The 19,119-nt window shown below is 35.3% G+C and overlaps 1 long non-coding RNA gene across 1 annotated transcript; it reads right to left on the bottom strand.

The window, feature by feature from the left end:
* Nucleotides 1-472: 472 nt before the first annotated feature.
* Nucleotides 473-15,183, bottom strand: LOC136287794 (uncharacterized). The gene is made up of 4 exons (XR_010720339.1): nt 15,122-15,183; nt 14,522-14,596; nt 4,252-4,357; nt 473-1,883 (listed from the first exon to the last, which is right to left on the bottom strand). It is a non-coding gene; the product is annotated as an uncharacterized lncRNA (long non-coding RNA).
* Between the last annotated feature and the right edge of the window lie 3,936 nt (nt 15,184-19,119).

The raw sequence follows: 19,119 nt of genomic DNA, 5'->3' as shown, positions 1-19,119 counted from the left end.
CCTAAGCTAACCCGTATGCTACCTAAGCTAACATAAATAGAGACAGCACATACTTTTCAGTTTAAAAACTTGGTCTTAGTGCATGTTTGACATGTTAGGCTGTCAGGCAAATGATGAGACTTTTCACCTGGCTTAAGGTTAAGAGAACTGAGCAGGACATGGAAAGCTACTGGACAGCACAAGAAATTGTTTGAGAAAGTGACAAAAGTTACACATCCAACCAGACTTCACAGACAATTAAAGTGGAAGTTGACTAAGAAGCAGTCAAAATTCACAGAAAAGCTGAGGGAAACTGGGCACCTTTTCGAGAGTACAGTCTTGAAAGACCAGTAACACCTAACTAATCATAGCAGCACTGGCGTATGTGGTAAAGTCTTACTAGGTAACCATCAGAAATAAATTTAGTTTTAATGTATCACATCTGGCACCAGGAGAGAAAAGTTAATTAAGTAAAGTTGTTTATTTGGGCAAAGGCTGAGCAGAGAAAAAGGAGAACAAAGGTGTTGAAATAAGGCCAAGAAAAGGTGTTAACAGGGCATCCAGATGTGTGTCTGACGCTGCTTGGTGGTACCAGTCACACAGACCTGTGCAGTTCCCTGCAGCAAATCAAGAGAAGAAAGTGGGCCTGTTTCCAGATCATCAGTGTCAGGTCTTCATCCGTGATCATGAAGGTTAGCAGGGAGTGAGGCAACTGCTCTCTCTGGCCACTGAAGGAATCCTTGACTGAGGAAATCGAGCAGTCTGTCATCAACATGTTCATGCTTGATCCAGGACTGATGCTACTTTATAACAAATTATGTTATTCATCTTGTAATAAAAATTATTTTTAAAGCAACAGAAAGTTGAATATAAGTCAGCAGTGCCCTGGTGGCCAGGAGGGCCAACCCTGTCCTGGGGGCAGGCATCAGGCGCAGCATCACCAGCTGGGTGAGGGAAGGGATTGTCTCACTCTACTCTGCACTGGGACAGCCTCACCTCGAGTTTTGGGGGCAGTTTTGGGTGCCACAGACGTTCAGCTGTTAGAGAGTGTCCAAAGTAGGGCAACAAAGACGATGAAGGAACTTGAGGGGAAGCTTTTTGAGGAATTACTGTGGTCACTTGGTCTATTTAGCTTGGAGAAAAGGAAACCTTACGTCAGTCCACTGCTTCTTATGAGGGGAAGGGCAGACACTGATCTTTTCTCTGTGTCACTGGTCAGTCACAGGACATGAAGGAATGGCCTGAAGTTATGTCAGGGGAGGTTTAGCTTGGATACGAGGAAAAGGTTCTTCACCCAGAGGATGGCTGGGCACTAGAACAGGCTCCTCAGGGAAGTGGTCACAGGGCCGAGGCTGACATTTCAAGACTCATTTGGACAACACTGTCAGGGACAGAGTATGGCTCTTGGGGATGGTGCTGTACAGGGCCAGGAATTGGACTCAATGACCCTTGCACGTCACTTCCAACCCATTTTATGCTGTGATTTTGCCAATCCAGGCTCAAGGGTTTTGTTCTAGGTTTGAACTAAATATTAGGTCAATTTAGCAAAATTGCTAGTGATATTCAAGGGCCATCTAAACACAATCCTGTGCCATGTGCTCTAGGATGACCCTGCTTGAGCAGGGAGATTGTACCAGATGTCACACTGTGATCCCTTCTGACATTACCTATGTAAATATGTGATAGAGACCTCCTAGCTTTAGTGGAGTTCTAAGATGCAGTATTGATTTGGTCCAAGAATCTCCTTCAACCTGGAGACATGAAGTAGACATGGATGCAGTTTTAGGTTTTAATGTCATTTACAAATTTGTCATGGCCAAAAAACATAAAGTAATTAGGAGTTCCCTGTAGTGGTTAAAGTTTACTTCAGTTCTGGGCACCGTTCATCTAGAAGTCTTCTCGTCCTTAAGGAAAGCAGTTAAAGAAGAACAAATGTATCACATTAAGTTTCAAATAAAGGACTGCAAATTTAGTTTAAAATGTGCAGAAGATCTAAAATTAAAAATAATTTACTTTTCTCGATTTGGAATGAATCTTGACTTTCTTTTGTTTTTCTCATGCTGCATTTCTGAGTTTGACCTACAGTTCATGTACTAAAAGTTGAGTGTGACAGATCTGCAATGTAAATCCTGACTTCTCATATGCCAATAAGAGAAAAAAAGTATACCAAGAAACATGAGCTTCCACGCTTTGTGGTACATGCATTTTATAATTAAAACTATTCTTAAAATATCTCTGCTTTGCAGTAACATTTTCTTTCATAATTTAAAATGTAAGGTTAATTTTAAACTCACATTAGAAAAAAAAATTGGTGTTCTATGTCTAACCTAACAAAATGGCAGGCACCATCAGATCAAAAAAAAGCAATTTCTCAGCATTAGCAAGGGAATAATGAAAATTGCAGGAAACACACTATCATGTTCAACTATACAGAATCCTTGTTGCAATAATTTACTCTGTGGTTAAGACCATAAATTAAGGACTCCTTTAAACTCTATAGAACAGTCATTAAGGCAGAGTCATATATATAATAAAAGCACTGTAAGAAAAAAGGTCAGATTTAAAAAAAAGCGAGAACAAATTTTTTTAATAAATTTCACATCTTAAATATGCAAATAATTTTCTAAACATTTAAGGTTAATAGCAAATACGACTCAGGAAAATTTCAAGGTGGATTGTAAACATTAAATAAAAACACTCCAACTTTATCACTTCCACAAGTATCTCACAAGATATACTACTTACGTCTTTTATTCCCACTGTCTTTTATTGGTCTCAGTGCAGAAACACAGATCAGTCCCCTAACATGAGTTTTTGATGCTTGGGGGAAAAACTGTGGCATCACATAGAAAATATTGTGTATTGTAAGTGAAAAACTACCAGATTTTCTAATTGTGGAGTTGTTTTAACTAAAAAAATAGAGGCAAGTATCTTCAAGAAAAACAATTATAACTTCCTTAAGGGCTCTGTTAGAGAGTGATCTTGTATATCTAATGTATGTCTTATTATACCATTACTAAGTTGCTGATCAGTTTTGCAGCAAAGTTTATTCTAATACTATGTAAGGTTTCTTTCCTTCATGGGAAATTGAGCTATAGAAGTCTTGAGGCTAAGCTACAAAGGATCTATAATGGGACATTGCTGCCTAAATATACATTAAATTTCTAACTTCCCCTGTTGACTGGGAAAAACAGAAAGGTAGACATATGATGCAATAGTTTAACATTCAAAAACATTTTACAATCACTAAGGGAATCCTTTGTAGCATCAACTATCTCCTTCACAGTACAGAGGTAAATAACTTTCAAGCATAACAGGAGACTATAAGATGAACTTCTAATATTCAATTTTCTAGTATCAAGAAAAGCAGCAATGGTAGATAAACCACCCTGAAATTTACTGAGGGAATACATATTAGAAAGCCACATTCATGGCTTAGATCACAAAACTGAACCCAAATAATTTATTATTTTCATAAAGTTACATATTGATTCCTAGATAATGCAGACCAAAGACTGAATCGATAGTTCTGACAAGGAAGAAAAAAATCAACAACGACAAAGAAACCAGATGCAGAAAGTTGCTGAAGCAATGATACTGTGAAGCAAAGCATCAACTAATGCTCATAGTTATGACTAAAACAGTAACAGTAAATACAATCCTATATCTATTCCCCATTCTCTTTGTTATCACCAGCAATAACATTAAAAAATGTTCAAAGAATATAGGAAATGGAAATAAAAGAATCAATGTTTGACATAAAAGATATGTAGTTCTCTCTTCTCTCCCGTTCTTTCCCAGTGAGAGTTCAAACCCATACCATATAGGATTTAATAGTCTCCAGGGGAAATGATAGCTCATGAGTAACACAGTAATTTCAATAAAACTTAGTGCAAAGACCAGTTTGAATAACAACTTAAAGGAACCAAGTTTGTCCAGGAAGACTCTGAAGAACCACCACCTGCATTTCTTTGGGAAATTGTTTGAAAGGAAAAGAAACTTAAAGAGATGAATCTTTTATGTTGGCTCAATCCTTAAGCTGAAACAAAACAGTCTGAAAGAGTGGAAAGTAAAGTCTTTAAATTTATTGTGGGGTTATTTACTCTTGTCCACAGGAATCTCTGGAAGTGTTCAAGGCCAGGTGGGATGGGGCCTTGAGCAACTTGGCTGTAGTGGGTTGACAGTGACAGGCACTCACTGCCCTCTCACTCTGCTCTGCAGCTGGACAGAGGAGAGAAAACATAATGAAGGGTTCATGAGTTAAGGACCCACCTGCTCCAGTGTGGGTCTCCTCCATAGGCTACTTGTGGCTCTCTGAATCTCTGGTCCTCTCTGGGCTGCAGGGGCACCGCTGCTTCACCATGGTCTGCATCACAGGCTGCAGGGGAAACACAGCTCCATGTCTGGGACTTCTCCTCCCAATCACTCTGCACTGAACTTTGCATCTCATAATTGTTCCTCTCATTTATTTTCACTCTGAACTACTCTAGCTACAAATACAACTGCACAATACCTTTTTTCTTCTTCTTCTTAAATGTGTTATCACAGAGGGGTTACCACTGTTTCTAATTGGCCCAGCCTAGACCAGCAGCACATCCATCTTTGGAGCTCCCAGGGATTGGTTCTGCAGTACATGGACGAAGCTTCTAGCAGCTTCTCACAGAAGTCACCCCTGTAGCCCTCCCCACCACTTCCAAAGTCTGGCCATGAAATCCCCATACAATGGTCTAATGAAAGGTGTCCCTGCCCATGGCAGGGGGGTTGGATCTTGATGATCTTTAAGGTCCCTTCCAGCCGAAACCATTCTATGATTCTATGATGATTCTGGAAACTAAAGTGTATCAAGTATTTGTACACCTCATGCAGGAAAAAGCACTTGCTTGAAGAGTGCAAGAATGAGTATTAATTGAATGATGGGAACAGATTTGCACTTCAAATCTAGAGCTCTTTTGCATGTATTTTCTAAATATATTTATGCATGATAGTGTGAAGCTCATAGAAATTGCTATTCATACGACAGTATTTCCAGTGATGAGATTTTTCAATCTGTATCCATCTATATTTCTTAAAGGAATCTACACTTCATGTGTACAATGGATATAAATAACTAGCATAATGAAAGATATTGGAGTCAAACTGCTATTTGAAATTCAAAGTATACCAGTTGCTTTCATAAAGAAATTACATATTTATGATTATATGAAATTCAAATAATAATGCATAATTTATTTATCTAATACTATTACATGAGAATTCTCCATTGAGAATTTAAAAGTAATTTTCTTGATTAAAGTAAATTCCAGCCCCCAAAAATTCTCCATGGAAAAAAAGTGAATTTTGAATAACAAAACCTGGTGAACATTAGAAAAGGATTAAATGGCAGAAAGTTTTCTTAATTATTGCTATAACATTATTCACTCAGTACAAATGACGATTGAAAAAGAACACTTAAATTACACAATTTTGTAATGTATTTTCCCTTCTGACATCTTTCCTACTCAGAATATTATTTAGTGAAAAACCTTACGTCCTTTTGTTTTAATGTTTTCAAATCTGAAGCAACATAAGTAATAAAGGAGAAGATATCTTATGCTTAAGGAGTAAATACTCAAAGGTTTTTACTCAGTAGTTGTCCTCGTCACATATTCTGCAGACACTCAAGAAGGTTATATATAGCTTTTGCATATTATTTAAATTAACCAAAAAACTCCTTGATTTTGAACGAATTCAATTAAATTTTAAAAATCTTCCTTGAAGACTCTACAAGGCTCAAGCTGCATCAGTTTTTTAGGCCTGACACTTGATACATAAAAATATATTAAAAATAAGAATTAGTTTTAATTTCTGTTCTTTTTTCTTTTTTTCTTTTGCAAATTTGTCTTTAAAATTAATATTTCTTTTCATCAAATATACATTTAAGTATAAATGCATAACAAGTGACAGAAAATACCTATTTCTCATTGGAATTTAAATGTTGAAAAAAATGTTAATAATCTTGTGAATTGCAATATGTGAACCCTTTTGGCTTTTCCTTGCCTTCCATGAGCCAAAATTAAATATAAACCAATCTTCATCATAAATGAGGCAAAGAATAATTTAATACTAACATCAAAAGCTTATCCTCTTTTTTATTTCTCTTGCCTGAAATTGCACAGAATTAGTATTCTTGCAGATAAAATGTAAGATCTTTACAGACAAAAATCCAAAATTATAAAATAGTGAGCAAAAGAAGTTGAGGAATTATGAATCTGAAAAAAATGAGAACCATGTGTGTCAGAACATTCAGAGTACTCTCTAAAAAAGCACCAAAAGATAACAGTATTATTATTATTATTATTATTATTATTATTATTATTATACTATTATAATGCAAGAAACTGATTTTGTGTGATGGGGAAATTACTCATGCTATCTGGAATAAATAACAAAAAATCAGTAATAAATATGATTCAGTAGTAAAAATGGTCTGTGGTGCAAATTCTGGCAAAACCCACAGTTTCAGCAGCAGATTGTATGTAAATGCATATCATATTGCCATGGATTTGGCCCGTTTTTATTTTAACATCTGATAAAAGGCCATTCATTAAAAATTTTCTGGACCTGGAACTAACAGGAAGATTCCCATTATAATTGCATAGTTACTGGAAGGCAAAATTTACTATGCTGTACACAGGGACAGGGTGGGCTGGGATTTTTTATCTTCTTACCTTAGCAAAGAGATAGCTTTTCTGATTTTCTGGTGTCAGGGCAAAAAGTAGGAAGAAGCATAGAATGAACTGTGGACTATGGGCCAATTAAAACAGGAACATTCAAAATGTCCCTCGTAGAAATTGCCTCTTTTATTTTTTATAGCTAAAAAAAATTTGCTGACCATAGAGATATCAGGCAGCCAGCCTCAATTGCTGTTTTTGCAGCAATAGTAAAATATACATTTTGTGGTGATGTTTATATCTCCTTTGTCCCAGTTCATACATCTCTCTGTGCTAAAGCTAGCACTCTCTTGATAAGCCAGGCAGTCAGGATGTGCAGCTGTGTGACTGAACCATCTCCTTCCCTTCATTCTGTGCCCCATTTTAATGGAATGATCTGAAGGGAAAAAAGTGAAAAGCCCTCACTGTTTTCTAACCTTTCCTAAGAGATGACCTTTCCATTAGATATGGTATAGTGACCTACACTGTTAGAGGCCTTTTAAAGATGATTGGCTTGCTATTTCCCAAATGGATTTGTTTGTCTGGAAACCAAGTCATTAGCTGTCTGCAAGTCAGTCCTTTGCTTCTCCTATCAAAAGCTTTGAGACTCTTTATGTGTTGGAAGTTAGCCAGCAATATTTTATGCTGTGTACAAGTTCCATTTCAGAGCTCAGTCCTGAATTCTCTACAGCAAGATTAGTGATAACTCAACTGCTCTGTTTTCATGGGAGTGAGACTCTGGTCCATTCCAGGAAGGGAAGTGAAGAGTGATCTCAAGTGAGATTAACCATCTCAGTTCAGGAGAAACTTTTATGATATCACCATCATTGCTTAAAAATTTCTATTTTAACTGTTTGAGGCTAAATTCTTTACATTTTCTTTCTTACAAATTATCTGATTTTACATGTGTGCAGAAATATATAGGTATCTTTAGAGAAAATATTCTGACTTGTGGTTTTGTCTTCTTTTTGTCCTGTTTTGTTGTTTGTTTGGTTTTTTTTAAAGAGTTGTCAAGCTTTGGAAAGGTCTGCCCATGGCATTGGATAGTCACCATCCCTGGAGGTATTTAAAGCCGTGTAGATGCGGCACCTGGGGATGTAGTTTAGTGGTGGACTCGGCAGTGGTGGGTTAATGATTGGACTCAATGATCTTAAAGCTCCTCTTCAATATCACTGATTCTATGTTTCTATTTTCTTTTCTCTTTCTCTTTTTTGTTGAAGAAAAAATATATTTCATATTCTTATTCTTTATCCTTAATTCTTAATGGCACAAAACATAAATGCTATTGCGCGTTTACAGCAAGCCAGGAAAAAAACACTAAAGCTTAAAATATACCTTCAAAAAATACTAAATGAGCACAGATAGGCCATAGGGAAAACAAGCCCCCAATAAATTAGTTAAACGTAAAAACTCATCATAGAAAGCAGTAAAGGACAGACACATTATCCAGAAAAAAAAAAAAAAAAGAAAAAAAAAAGAAAAAAAAACCCAAAAAATAAAAAAAACCCCAACCCCCCCCCAAAAAAAAAAAAAAAAAAAAAAAAAAAAACTAAAAAGGAATGATAACTTATCTTGCTTCTGTTTTATTTCATGGCCTCCAGACAGACAGCAAACATGCCTTCTGCCCACCACAGCACTGTGGTTGATGACTGGCAGAGAGTACATGCATCAGGTTAAAGTCTGTAAAGAGCTTACTTCTACAGTGTAATCCTCTGATGACCATTGCCTTTTTAATTTCCTGTAGGGTACAAAATGTCTGTAAGTAAAAAGACAACTTGGGAAGATGTGGATCTAATCTCTGTGAAAGATTGCCATTTACATTTAACCACATATTTAATGTCTATATCCACAGCTATATATATATATATATATATATATATATATATGGAATATACTTATCAATGTAAGTAATTGTACACACACATGAAACTGCCAAGTCTGTGCCTTTAAACAAGCACAAGAGTAGCCCAGAGAACATCAATAGTTCTATAGAGCTTTTAAGTGGGATCAGTTGCTCACTGTTCCTTGCCAATCACAAGCTAGCATCAGGGAAAGGCAGTAGATAGCAAGTTCAAATAGAAGAAAAGCAAGTATTTCTTGACAGTCTGTAGTTAAGCTTTTAAGCTCCTTGGCTCAAGATGTGGGAGTGCTAAAAGTCTGCAGGAATGCATGTGTTAACTGGAGAAACTACATGGAAAGTCGAAAGGAATGTGCAATTCAAAACTATTGTTTTGGGATATAATTGAGATTTCACTTCTTAGAGGTCGGGAGGGTATTGTGAAGAACTATCACTGTTTACTTGGGGGAGTTAAATATGTTTAAATGCACACACCTCATTTGTTTCTGGCCTCCATGTTTCACCACTGCTGGCAGGAGAATACTCAGATAAATATTTCTTTTGTCTTGTAAATCATAGATAGTTATATGTTTTTATAACATTTAGTTTACTTATAAAATAAATAGTTTATTGTGCAAAGGCAATGGATGGCATTCCATACATTGCCCTGTAAGTGCTTGTGGTCAGTAGTGTATCTCCACAGTGTAAATCAATCAGTAAAATCCATGTTTCTCATGTTCTAAAATATTTTCCCATGTAGGAAAACCAGAATTCGCCTTGTATATTATTGATGCGACAGCGTTCAGGGCTTCTACTTTTGTTTCAGTGAAGTGCAATAATGCCTTCATTGTGAATTGGAACCAGTCCCAGTTTTGTATATTCTTAAATCGCAAAACTATGTAAATAGAACATTGTATAATGAAAGTCTAGAAGAGGAAAAAAACAAAAGAACACAAAAAGCCCCACCCTTTGGGTATGCTTTTTCTTATTTAATTTGAAAAGAAATTTTCATGGTTTTTGGAATAAGACCATCTAAGATACTTGGGGGGTAAAAAGAATAAGACAAAAAAACCTGGAAAAAAATTGAAATCAGAGATGACAGTAAAAAAAAAATCATTTAAAAATCATTTCTTCTTTCTTTGAAACAAACTCATCAACTCTTTTCTAATGAATTGCAATGTGATGACTCCTGATAGGTTCTGGCTATATTTCACAGCTGCTTTTCCTGTGATGCACCTTGATTGGAAGACAAATATTAGTGGCCTAGTTTTTTACCAGTTCCACAGATATTTGCATAACAGGGAGGAAGATGATGATTTTTGATAACAAGACATTTTCTTTATCTGTTTGGGGTAAAATTTTGCTTCCTAAGCTGAAACAATTCTGCCCATGCAAGAGTTTTGTCTTTATCAAACTTTAACACATTCCAGCATAACTCCTCTGCTTAGCAATATCTACTTTAGAAAGATGCAGCCCTCCAGTAACTGATGCTCCTAAGCGACCAACAGTAGCATGAATCATAAGACACACAGCTGTCAGTATTAATTTAATGTTTATGAAGTTGCATGATTAAGGATCACTGTAGTCTCCAATCTCCTTATCCCAGCCACCATTAACTTTAAAATCCTAGTGCAAGAACGTTTATCTCATAAACTTGAATTTACAGACAGTTCTATTCAGTGTTTTAGTGAATCCTTTAGTATGCCTCTTCATATATTGGGTTATACCTCATACTTAAGTAAGAGACTTAAAAATCACAATTGCCTCAAACACTGCCAAGGCCACAGAAGGAACTTGCCATAAGATCAGCCTCACAGTGTGAACTTGAGATAAGCACAGAAGAGACAAATTTTCAACAGGAAGGCATTAATCCCAGGCCTAAAGAAGGTGAGTTTTGGTTAGAACATGCTGGCTAATGCATTCAGACAAAAATTCCCACTGTGACAGACCGTGGGAAAGGAAGCAACTTCTTATAATTATATCACTCCAGTTTATGGGAATGTCTGCAGTCACCCTGTGGATACCCAGGACTTGGACTATATAAAACTGCTACTTCCAGAAGAATGACTCCAGGAACCCCCACCACTGAGAAGACCAGTGTGAAGAAAGTTCTGCTGTCTGGATCCAGGAGGGGTGATATCTTTCTACTTATTCTCTTTTCCCTCTCTTTCTTCCTCTCTCCCCACCCCATTCCTGTTTCTTTCTATCTCTTACATTTACTATTAAATAAAATCCACACTATTGCCTTTGGCATATGATTCATATGATTTGATTTGCATCTTAACTCAGGCAGAAGCATTTCTCAATAATCAGACCTTAACAACACTGCCTTGTAAAAGTGTCAAGACAATATTAGAAAAAAAAGTTTGAGACACCTATTTATGCATTAAATTTGTTAATTACTTTCTGATGCTAAAATGACCAGATCTAACAGGTAGGAACTTCAGATCACACAAAACTGCAAAGGCACTGGATTCACAAACTCTGTGGGATGCCTTCATGTAGTGTAAAAGGTTCAAAATGTTCATAGTAAATCATGCTTGAGACCAGATACAAAACTGTTTGTCTGACTCTTGATATACCAGTAGGTATTCAGGCATGAAAACACATGAATTTTTGCATACAATACATAGTATAAAATAATCAGGTATTTTATCTATGGAAACTTCTAGCATCACAGGGTTTTGATTTAGTTTTATGAAACTTTGTGAGTCTTCTTTTTAGCAAGAAATGACCACAATTTCTTTGGAGATAGAACCTGAAACATCCTGTGTAAAAAAGAGAGGAAATCAAACCACAGTAAAATGTTTAAAACATGCTCTACCTATTTGGAAACATGAACCTTCACTCCTAAAAGGTGAGAAAAAACAGGTGCAGACCAAAGTGTGTAATCCATCGGTGTAATGTATGGCAGTAAATTACCTGCAAGTATATGCCTGGTTCTGCCATTACTCTGCCAGATGTGGTGTGCATCAAAGCTGATGCAAAGATTGACATTAATGCATAGATTAACAATAATGGATAGAGATGTAGGCCACAAGAAAGAGAAATTATTCAGCATTTTCTTGCCTGAGGACTAGTTCCTTGCTGCATACACTTGCTAGCTAGAGTTTCTTTTTCCTTTATTATGTTGTGCTTTATGAAGCTTAAAAGCTTCATTTTTAACTTTCTGTTTGAAGTATTTTTCTTAGTTTCCTTAAAATTAAAGTAGTTCCTATCAAACCACTGATGATTCTTTGCCACAGATATATTTTGTACGAGTGATACAAATGGGTTGTGTGAACATTCCTTCAAGTATTCACCATAGCTCTCACATAGGTAAGCATAACTATATACTGATTTATCATTTTGACTTTTTTGTGTTCACTTTAGGATTAAAGAAATGGTTTATGAGAGTAATCTTGTCACATTGAAAAATAAGTCTTTTGGAAGAGTTTATAATAATCTCTAATGTCCACTCCAACCCATTATTCTCTGAACTTGATTTCTGCCTGTTTTATTTTCATAGTTTTTTTATTTCTACACTTTCCTCTTACCTTCACTGTTGCACACATAAAAATTTTCACTTCCTTCTTTATATTTAATGTATTCAATATTTATAATTTTAGCTACTTTGAAGTTAATATACAACTCAAGCTCTGACTATAAATGCTGACAATAATTAGGTAATTTAAGTTTAATTACAGCTGATTATAATAATAAAGACAGAAATGATAAAATATTTTTTCAGAATAAATTATTTAATGTATTTAACCTTTCTACCAGTTGTCACAGATATCTTATTGCAACACTCTAAGTCAAAATCAAGCTTTAAGAGTACTTCTTTCTTCCTAAAAAATCCACTGGATTTTTAAAAATATCAACTCTTCCTTAAAAGTTGCAAATTGTCTTTCTTTCATACTTTGAGTTTGCTGTAACACAAATGATTAATAATCAAAATGGATTGAAATGTATTCTGAGGGCCAATTCAGACTTGTTCCTGGGAAATAACTTCAGCTACTAATTTTTCTTTGTTTTGATGGTAAAGATATTGGCAAATGAAGAAGTGGATTTAAACCACTAAATTGTTTCTGTGGGTCACTGAATAACTAAGAGTTCAAGAATTTTTCTATATATTCAAGTAAGCCCCCAAGCGGAAATTATATTTTAAAACTGTAGAGATTTGGGGAAACTGGGATACAGTCTTTCAAACAACAGTGTCCCTGGTGATGAAAACCCTTTTGAAAAGGAAAAACAAATGTTTGGGTTTTCTCCTATTTTTCTTATTGTTTTTTACTTTGGCACACAAAATTCTTTAGTCTAAGAAGGCATTTGGAATCAGAAAGAATGGGAAGAGGCTGCAATATAAACACCAAGTTTCCGATTATTGTGACAGTTCAGGAATAAATACTGTATTCACTTCAATGACATATAAAGAAAATTAAATGTCTCTATCAAACAGCTTTATACACAGCGGAAGATTAGAACAGTATTTTAAAAAGAAAAATAGAAAGAAAACACCACTGTGGCTCTTTTTTAATTTCTAAGATATTTATCTCAGTATCCTATCCAAAATCCAAAGCTTCATTTTCCATTCCAGACATAGTTCTGTATAAATATATAATCTCAAGTTCATCTGAAACTTTATAAAATTTGAGGTAAAAAAATAGATTAAAATATTCAAAAAATTCTTTATCCTCTAAAGAATGGCAGACTGGAGAAAATTACAGCAAACTTTACGATACATAGGGCTCAGATTTGTTTCAACTTCAGTATTCAGACTTGCTGTTAGTATGAGTAATTAGGGTGCTTGTCAAACAATGTATTTCATGACACCCATGTCCCATGAATCAGGTTGATTGCGGTGTTCATAGCAGACAGGGTAGGATATTACTTATGCTCTTTAAATTGTCCGTTTATCAAAGTCTGGTGTTTCACAAAAGAAAGGAGATATATGGGGGTCACATCTAAAATATCAGAGACAAGACAGAGTACGTCTAGTCTATTCCAGAACATTTTAAAATTATCTATTCACTTTACTCAATTTGAATTCAGATCTGACCTTGTTAGCCAGTAATGGCAGCTATGAATAGCTAAAAATTTTAAATGTATTGGGAGAATCTGACATCAACACGGTTTTTTGGTGGTGGAAAAAGACATCAGAGCTGCAGGTTTTTCAGTGGAGTACAGCAAATAAAATTTTTCATAAGAAAAAAAATCTTCTAAGGGAAACAATGGAATTTGGGAATGAGTGAACATTGATGTTCCCCATATCCAAACACAGTGAGGCATTAAAGACCTTTAAGGAAATATGCTTAATGTCTCTGTGTAGATGGTAAAGAGCCAAAAAGGGTCTTGATCCATAAAAATAATAAAAGTACCCTCCCAGGCTCTAAATGAAAGATTCCAAACTGGGTAGAGCATTACAGATGTGGTCCCAAAAATGTGAAAAAAAATATGTGTTCATATTTTTCTGTGGCTATGAACAGAGAGTAGGGCCATCTGAAAACAGAAATCATTTTTTGTGGGATAAGGAGAAGTGAGTCTTTTGCTTTTGTATTATGATTAACTTGACCCAAGACAGTCATGCTATTTTCTTAACCTTCTGTAGCAGAAAGTCTATGGAGCAGTAAAAAACCAAAATACACCACAAAGGTGCACAAACTGACTTTACCCAGGGGTCCATTTACTAATTCAATACAAGCAAGCTAAAGAATTCTGTGAACAGCTTTTACCTACTTTGTTGTTAGATATGTTACAAAAAAAAAAAAAAAAAAAAAAAAAAAAAAAAAACAACAAAAAAAAACCCCAAAAAAACCAAAACCAAAACAAAAAAACAAACCAAACCAAACCAAACCAAACAAAAAAACCACAACCAAACCCAAAAAACCAAAACCACATCCCATTCCCATTTTCCCTAAAGTCACTCAGCACCAGTTAACTGCCTGGAAAGAATGGCATTAGTACCAATCTCTTTGATCTGACTCAGCACTGCTCTGATCAGACAAACTTAGAGTGATAGAAACAGAAAACTTGCCTTATTCCTTGAAGTCACAGCTTCAGAAACAGCAATCATGGCATTCATCAGCCCAAGTCGGGGTTTAGAAACAGGCTGTTTATAAAACCAATGGACATTTATTCAAGTAAAAGTAACTCTTTCAATGAGTTATGTTTAGTAATACCCAAACATATTGGACAGATGATTACAAATGTTCTAAGCAGGCTATAAACTTAAAGGCTTTATGGGTAAACCAGGGTCTGAGTGGCATATCTCATGCTATCAGATGCACAAAACAATTTACTAGAGAAACATTTTACCTTTAATTAACTCTTTAATCACATTGTTAATTAGTTTTAAAATATAGCACAGATTAACACAACAATATTCATTCATTATCCTCAAGCCATTTTCTCTCTTTGATATTTTCTGAAGAAACAATTTTGTCAGCTGTTATTTTAGTGTCACATGAACACTATAAACATCTAACTCTTTTGCTGCAGATGATCACCGCTATGCCTATGGACCCATATTATAGGGAGAGACAGTTATGACCTCTTTCATAATCTAAATTTGGCTACTCTGAAACCACCAATGCTCAGCTGTACAAGGACCCACTTGATGTAATACAGCACCTACAGAATGACTCCTGATCTCAGTGCCTTGACTGACTGCCTGTTGAAGTCCGTCTGATACCTAAGACATGGAGGTATTTATAGTGTCAGCTGCTACTTGTGCACTTGATAACAAGCAGCTACAGTTTAACTGCTCATAAAGCCTTATTTGAACCCAGTGGGTGAAGCAAAGATCCAGGTGAGCTCTTGTCCTAGTGGATCCTTTTTTGTACTGCTATGGCAGCATAGTAGTGCAAAAAAATGTGTGCAACCTCAGCTGTAGGGCAGTCTGAAAATAATGTATTCCAGTGATTGAGCCCACCCTTCAGTTCTAGCTTGAACTCTTGCAGAAAACTAGGGATAATTTTGTACATGACCATATCATAGATAAACTCTGTGTATTCACCTTTTGCAATGTTTTTTATGAGACTCATAGCTACATCAATTGCACTATGTATTGCTCAGCTTATTTCTTCCAGTGTAACTTCAAAAATATTTGAATTTTATATCAGATACTCTACTATTATCTCTTTTTAAGGCTGTTAAAATTATGTTAGTATTACGTGTTTTCTGAAAAAAACATGGAATATACGACATCTGCCAAATTCAATTTTCTAGATGGTTCATCCTTAAATAGGTATTTGTTTCTTCTGCCTTAATGTAAATCATTACACAAAGATTCAAAAATATATTTAATTTGATTGCTTACAATAGCTTTAAATGAAATAATATATAATAATTTTGTCCTTACAGTGGTGTAAGATCTGTCCAGCTTTCTTTAATGATAACATTATCTGTAGTCAATAGGGTTTTCCTTTAATCATTCTGTCAGGACTAGATCTGTAGAGATAAGCAGTATTAGAAAACTTTCGCAATTTCATCAGTAATTTTAATAGAGCTGAATATCATAAACCCTATTTCTGTGGGAAGCTTTTCTGTGCCTATGTGTTTAAAAAAGAATATAACTTTTAAAGAAAAAATAAATCTTAGGTAAAGTTGAGAAAGTAAACAAACACAAAATCAATCAAAAAGCTCCCAAAACATTTCCTACTGCAATACTGCTTCTGGAAAGTTCTAGATATTTCCTGCCCAAATAAGATATAAATTTTGAAAAGGGAGTGTAAATTTTTGCGCCTTGGCCCTTGATTTTGGAGATTAGAGATGTAATTTTCTTTTCTTTTAAAATTTATTCCATGTACAAATAGAAAATTCTGAATTCAGTTTTAACTCTGCCTTGCACCCTTAAAACCACATATTTATTTCCTAAATCGCTGTCTGGAAAGTCGTACTCTTCTGTGACAGGCAATCACTGAACTAGCCTAAAGCCATACTGACAGAGCTTTGAAGATTAAAAGTGTAGCATTGAACTGGATGTAAATGGAAGAGGGAAGGAAGTTTAGCATACAGAGCACTGTCACACTAAACCTTAAAAAAAAAATTGTCCTGTGTATGTTAGAAGTGTGGATAATGCACTGAGAAAAGCCTGTGTGTTGCTGTTCCAGGAGTAGAGCAAGAGTTGTCCAGTATGACCTTTCAGATATCTACATCTCAGTCAGCCCAGGAAAGCTACTCTGCCTCCTTCCTCATGTGTGAAACACAATTATATATCTTTGTTGAGATATATCATGTTAAACTTGTACAATTGGGGGACTTCACTTAAGTGTTGGATTTGATGATCCTTGTGGGTCCCTTCCAACTCAGAATATTCTGTCATTTATTATAACATTAATAGTGAGATGCCACTATGACAATTTTATCCAATAGCCACTGTCATTTAGAAGACACCTCATGCTGTGATCCATAAATGTGTCTGTGCAATTTAAAATTGCAGAATTAGTAAAGATAATTAAAACAAACAAGAAAAAAAAACAAAACATGACAAACCAGTAGTAGTTGATAACTTGTTTTAGATATATTTTGGAGGGATTTTTTTCAGTCTTGCTCAAAATATTTTTATATACTGAAAATCATAGGATTCCTTTTGCCTGGCCACAGTAAGCAGTAATTTTCCACAGCAGACTATCACATTCTATACTGATGGGGAGAAGGAGCTACTCCCTGTGGATCCTGGGACCTGCAGACACATTTTGGCAACAATAGCATGTATTGATTCAGGTTTGATCTAACTATTCAAAATTTTTTTAACTATTTTAAAATTAATTTTCTGTAAATGATCCATAACATGTAAAGGAATTTTGGTATCAACGGTCAAATAAATTTTCTGAGAAATGTTCAGAGAATACATGTGGACAGCAGTGCCAGGACAGAAAGAAATTTTGGATCATATTCTGAGGAAATTCTACTGTACCTGGAGGAGACTTCAGGCTGGGAAAGTTGGCTGTAAGTGGAAAAACTCATGTGGAGCTTGATATTAAATTATTTGCATTGCAAAATTCCTTGTGACACTCAACACCATTTGTATAAGAAATTTATGTTACTGCCATCTTAAAGAAAATTTGCCATTTAAAATTTATAGTAGTCTAATATAACAACTTTGTGATCAAGCCAAAATAAAATCAGCAGATATGGTGGTAAGCAATAATAAAATTAAATTTCCTCTTACAGACCAAACTCTCTTTTCATCACTTTCTGCATCTTAAACTTAGTTTATTAACAAAATAGCTGTGTTCCTTTAACTTCTATTTTGAGTTCTCTGGGAAAATTATGCTTTGACAGACTTGCCTTTAGGGTTTCTTCCCTCTCTGATAAATGAATTACCCTAGGAGATAATTTTATCTCTTCTTTCTAAATTGCACTAAAACAAAACAAAAAGTCATTGACCCTTCTGTAAGGTACATCAGCAGCTACAAAGGGTTATGCTGACCTAAACAGAGCCGACATCATATTATTTCAGTGCAAATAGATGTAATAAATAACAAGACATTAATATTATCATCATTTCAAACACTAAAAACTTCTCCATAATTTCCTTTACGGAGCAATATTATAGTTGTAGGACAATATGCCTTCATTCTGCTGAAAATCTGCAACTTTATGGACAAAGAACCTGATTCTGATAGATGATGAATGTCATTCCACCCATGGGGTTTGTGGATGCTGAGCACCTTTCCAAGGGATGCCTAGTACTTCACAGGATCAGTCCATAGTAGCACAACTGCAGTAATCTCTTAGGTTTGTCACATGGGCAATAGAAGAATGTTATAAAGTGTGTTTAGATGAAATATATCAACCTACTCAGCTCTTAATACTGGCTCTGGTGAGTCGATCTGAAGACAGAGTTGAAAAAGTTGAAAAAGTTTTGGATCAATATAGGTAAATAGGAACACAGTAGACTTACAGAGGAACAGAAATCCCAGTTTTAACTCTATAAAAAGTAAAGAAATTGTTTTGTCAAGATTACTGTTTAGTAGACCCTTCAAAGTCCTCCAGTGTTCAGAAAACTGTCCTCTTTAGGGGAGATGTACAAAATAGCACTGGCTAGCATTTTCATTTTCATTATATTTGTTTTCCTTATGCTTGACTGCTCCATACAAAGTCATTCCCCATAATACCAAGCAATCTAGCTTGCAATTTTAAAAGCATCATTCACGATAAATAAATGTATCTGTCAAATCTCAGAGTAAAACACAAATGTTCTGTGCTTTCCATGAGAGAAATATACAATTGAAAAACTCCTCAGAGTGATTTTCTCTGAGGTCCATCATATACTCATATTTAATCGACTTTTTAGTCCAGATGGCCAATGTTAGGAATTCTTCATAGCATATATAGAAATAAATTTACTAGAACAACAATATGAGCATTTTATAAAAAACATAGCATATCTGATGTTCACATGCCATTTGTTTTCTTTCTAACTTAACTTCCAAATCTCCTTGACCCAAATGTGTAGAGCACCCATGCAAGAGTAATCAACTTCCAGGTGCCTGATGCATACATGCCTGGGATGGATGTGAACTGCAGTACACCTGAGCCCTTCTTTCTGCTGGTACACACTTGAAAGAAGAAAGAAAACCAAGCAGAACTCTTAATTTTTGGGTCCATGGTATATTAGACCCAGAA

The sequence above is a fragment of the Chamaea fasciata genome, unplaced genomic scaffold (assembly GCF_029207755.1).
Source record: "Chamaea fasciata isolate MVZ Bird 193981 ecotype frontalis unplaced genomic scaffold, bChaFas1.0.hap1 SCAF_3, whole genome shotgun sequence".
NCBI classification, from domain to species: Eukaryota; Metazoa; Chordata; class Aves; order Passeriformes; family Sylviidae; genus Chamaea; species Chamaea fasciata.
The sequence above is the reverse complement of the archived record's forward strand: the minus strand, read 5'-3'. Positions and strand labels throughout refer to the sequence as shown.